Source organism: Pundamilia nyererei, unplaced genomic scaffold, assembly GCF_000239375.1.
Source record: "Pundamilia nyererei isolate P.nyererei 1_Seehausen unplaced genomic scaffold, PunNye1.0 scaffold00143, whole genome shotgun sequence".
NCBI classification, from domain to species: domain Eukaryota; kingdom Metazoa; phylum Chordata; class Actinopteri; order Cichliformes; family Cichlidae; genus Pundamilia; species Pundamilia nyererei.
The window spans coordinates 292,142-297,414 of NW_005187544.1; positions in this window are offsets into that span (position 1 = coordinate 292,142).

The window sequence follows — 5,273 nt, forward strand, 5'->3', positions numbered from 1 at the left end:
TACACAAACACTGAAATGCAAGAGTAGAAGCAAAGACAGGAAAAAATACAAAAAGACATCCGGTGTGCGCTTCACAATCTGCAGAGGAGACATCAAGAGTTACTCGCCATCCATGACAAAGTACAACAAACAACAATAACATGCACGAGGAAAAGAAAGTTCAAGAAGAAAAATATAAAGAACTGCAGGAGAAAAACAAAGAACTCCAAGAAAAGCATAAAGAAAAGCAACCAAAATTAGAAGAACTGGAGGAACTTTGTAAGAAACTTGAGCTGCAGCATGATGACAAACCTCATAGCACAGCACAAAGATCTGCAACAACTGTACCTGAAAATGAAGAAAAAACACTTCAGGTTTTTTGGAAGAAGAACTCTGCTGCTTCTTCAGTTAAGCCTGGATAAGAGTAGCCCCATATTCCTCCAACAGGGGCAAATTATACAATAAATTTACTGTGCTTTAGGATCTTATTCAGTGTTAATGTTGTTTAGAAACATTACTGATGGTACTTAAGAAAATCTGAATAACTTAAACAGAGGTGGCCCAGGAGGTAATAACGAAGAGAGTCGACCGCCCACTGGATGGCCAGGCACTCGTTCTCCACCATATCACCTGGCCTCCCACTCACACAGTTTCCTGCTGATGTACACAATTGGGCGGTCAACCGCCCCACTTACCTGCTGGGACAAAACTGCCTCCAGCCCTCTGTTCAAGGCGTCACTCAGCAGAATAAAAGGGAGGGAAAAGTTTAGAGCAAAGGTTCCCCATAGAGAGACTTCCTCACCTGCACGAACGCCACCTGGCACTGTTCTGTCCACCGAATCAGATCTGGGGCACCCTTTTCGGTGAAATTAGTCACCCTTGAATCCTTAAATCCAGTGTGGTTAAAAAAAAGCAAGCAGTGCCTAACCAGTCTAGGAGCTCGTCGACATCCTCTGCATGGGATAACCGTCAAACTGTGACACTTCATTCATTTTACCTTGCGATAGTTGACACAGACCCATATAGACCAATCTTTCTTCACTACAAGAACTATGGGGCTACACCACATGCTGTGTGACTCTTCTATTACTCCTATTTTCAGCATGTTAGCCAATTCTCTCTGAACAATTTGCCTCTTATGATCAGGTAACCTCTAGGGCCGTGAACACACCGTCATGCCAGGCTGCATTTTGAAATGGTGGTCTATGAAATTGGTACAACCAGGCAAGGAGAAAAACACATTTGCAAACCCCTGTTGCAATGCAGCAACATCTGCTCCCTGGGCCTGTGTGAGATGGAGGCGGGAATGGTGAAATTTGGCACCTCAAGTCATCTATTCCCCTAACCAGAGAAGTAGTTTCACCCTCTTTCCATACTTTAAGGAGGTTGAGGTGATATATCTATGCAGCTCCTTCCCTGTCCAACTGTACTACTTCACAGTCAGCATCACCCCTTATTACATCTTTGTATCTGTGACACCAAAACTCAACTGTTTCCTTTTTCCAGTGGAAACTTTCCAGCTTTTCAATACATTGCAAATGCATATCAATTATCGAATGCAATCATATTAAAAAATATAATATGAGGAAAAATGACAAAATAATGTTGTTTTTCATACTATTACACCAACGGCCAAGACTAAACCACACCACCGCACCACACCTGCTGCACCACATTTCCATTTTATTAAAAAATGAAAAATGTCTTTTCCATTGTGGATGATGTGGATAATTTATTTTGCCTTCTCAAATACAAAACTTAGCCACAAAGTCAGCTTTCATGTCAGCACCATAAAAAGCAGATCTTGAACTATCAGCCTTCCAAGGAACAGAGCAGCAGGTCGATGTGAGTGGAGATGTAAACAGGCAGGCAGACACCGCGAACAGCAGTGCAGTGCAGAGGTTAATACTTCATTAATGTCTGATTAATGTCTTCAAGCTGATTAATTCAATTGAGCCCTTTATTACAGTGTGTGTATTAATAGAAATCAAGGAGTCCCTCAGCAGGAGATGTTGTCTGCCATATGGAGAGCATTATGGCTGTGCTGGCTGATGAGGGTGCCAACCACAGCACTGGGAGGGTCAAGAGGGCACTCTGGGAAAGGCTGGTGCCTTGGCAAAAACTTGGTTTAAAAAAACAAAATTGTTTTCAAACCTGCACCACAAACTGGCTGAGGAGCCAAAACTGGAAGATGCAAGCTCACACTAAATAAAGCAAGGAGTCAGACATACTACAAAGAAATGTATTCTTTTCTGTTTTGGGTTGAGGGTAATTTCAGAGTAAAACTGCCTCTTAAAGCCTTACAATATCATAAGACAAATGACAAGACTTTTAAATCCTGGAAAGTAATGGGAGAATTTTATGTGTGGGGAAAAAAGGTCAAATAAGCAAAGTGACCACACCAAAAGATAAGTAGGTGTCATTTGTGATGGCACAAAACATTTGAAGACTTTCCTTGTTGTCTTTTAAAATATAGTGAGTCATTTAATCGTTTATGAATGTCAGAACCATGCTGAGAAACAAGAAAGAAACAAAAGAGAAAAGCTCCCAAGGACTTCCAAGACATTTAGCATTAGCGAAACATTTCCATTTCTGCTGCAGCAGTTCAGTCACATGCAAACAGCAAACCGAATTAGAGACTGATGAGACTTAAGATGGTCAGAGAATCTGAAGAGGATTTTTCTTCTCGTAATCCTGAAGAATTTCTCCTTCTGTCCTGTGAAACCCTCCGTTGGCGCCAGAGTTTCTTCTTTTTCCCTGATGACGCAAATCTCTGGCACACTCTCTCTCACACACACAGACACACACACTGAGACTCACTCAGACGCACTACAGCTGTTATAGTTGGCACACAGTGTCAATTGTGTTTGCCCTGAGAGTTAACAGCAGCCACTCGACATGAGACACCGCCTCGCCCTCGGCCCCTCTGCCTTCTCATGACAAAAGATCTGTTTCTCAGCTATGGCGGCTTAATTGAGTATGATAACCTCGGTGTCACAGTTGTTTATCCAGCAGCTCTCCTTTCTGCACTGCCACGCAGTGAAATTCAAAAGGATTCGGCAGAGAATGTGAAAGCATTTGATGTCTTTTGTTAGATGAATTAAACACTGTTTCTTTGGCAAATGCTGCATAAATACAAACAAGGTCTTTAAGGATACATGGCACATAATTAAGGCAACATTTGCACTTCATTAAAACTAAACCCTTAATAGAAAACACGTCTCGTTTGTGACTGAAAGCAAATTCAATGAATTCTGCAGCAACAAACACCATGAAGTTCTAATTATTTCTTTGCAATTTCCTCAGACTTTCTTTTGAAAGTGAAAGCTAAAATGAATTCAGTTTAATTCAATATATATACTGTAACAAAAAATAATTTCCCCCAGGGATCAATAAAGTATTCTGATTCTGATTCTGAATTAAGCTGAATTCCTATAGCACTCCATATTGTAAGATAAGCATTTGTAAGGTAAGGTATTGTAAGCCTATATAATGTCTTACTTATTGATGTACTGTTAAAAACGCATAAAACATGTTTCTCTGTCCCAAGTTGTCACTTATGATCACTTCTTGCTGATGCATAATATTTTTTCTTACAAATAAAAAACATAAACGTTTCCTGTAACCTATTACTATTTAGTACAGGCAAACATCTTCCCACTTGGAAATATCTGACCCTTTACACACCGGACACATCAAATTCATGCAAATATATTGTGACTTGAAAAATCATTTTCAGACTCATCTATTCTTAATGAATCCTTTCACACCGCCCATGTAAATAAACAAATCTGACCAATCACGCCACTGCATTTGGCAACTACAGCTCTCGTAGCTCAAATTGAACACAAGTACTGAATGTACAACAATGTGGAAACAGTAAAATACTGTTTTACCTCAGACACCCCACACTGTGATCTGATGATTTTCCTGCCTCCTCAGATGTGGTCCCAAATCTACCAGCCTGGCATATGTGCAAAAGCGGTTATGATAAAGCTTCAACTCTGGGATCAAAATCCTCCCTCCTGCTGCCTTCTCGTTAGAAATTCCAAAAGCAAGTGTTTCAGGAAAGGTAACTTGAGTTACTTTACATTGTTTTCTATTACTGTCACGAGGAAACATTGTTTGCTTCAAGTCTCTCCAGTCTTGCAGTACAGATATCCCCTTGCAGTGAGACGAGCATCATTGTACTTTTTATGTTTGTCGGTGTATGGTTAGAGTTCAGGAAAGACCATTGTCTGCTATACGGTAACAATATTGACGTTTCCCTTTAAAATAGCACCTTTAAAATCATTTGGAACATACACCTGGAATAGTGTGGAATACATTTTCTTTTAGTTGATTAAACAGAACTTTAAGCAAATATCAGAAAATCTCTTACCAGCAGAAACTTATTAATGCTTTTTTCCCTTTATTTATTCACTTATTTTGACTGTTGTGTACCTCCGGTGTTGATCAGAGGATTCAGCCGAGGGACGTCTCTCATCTCTCTTTTTCTCAGTGCGGTGGCCTTGAGTCAAGGTTTAAATCATTTAATTAACGATTCTGCTTTCTTTTTCTTTTTTTCGTAACTAGCCGTGTAGGTGCATGGCCTCCTTTAATTGAATGGCCTTTTGTGTAATTACTGTCTTTGTGAGCGCTGGGTAGATAACAAGGATATCCTTCTCTCTCTCTCCTGTGGAACTCAGTGAAGATGAGCAAACCTGTGGCACCCAGAAACACACAATGTCATTTTATCGATGTCATCTCGGTAAACAAGCTGGATGTGAGTTTCCATCAAGGTGTCTGTGTGTTAGGAATCAAAAACCGAGTGTATTTAAGGAAAAACACTAGCCTGAGGAAAATAGGAAGTGTGTGCTCACCATGTGATGCACACAAATATTTTGAACCTGCAGAGAGAAGGTCAAGCTGTCTTTGTTCTCTGACTAATTAAATCCTCAATTACTGCGTTTGAGAGGACGTCACAGGAAAGCAGATGAAGAAAAAACATTTGTGCGGAATATAGATCTACAGCATCTGCAGACAACGTTCATCAGGTTTTATTACAGAGCCGTTGTTATGACCGTCATCACGGCTGCAATTTGATCCAGGGTTTTTTTTCCAGCTCATTTACAAAGCTCAGCTGTTGGGTTCACTAGCAACAGAGAGAACAGGAGCTCAAAGGGCTGAAGGAGCATTCATTATTGTTCTTGTTGCTATGCAACTCACTAATTAGCCTTAGCTAGCTAACCTGAAGCAACAAAGGGGACCAGGTAGATAAAAAATAAAAATGGAAGAGGTAATAAAATAATTGC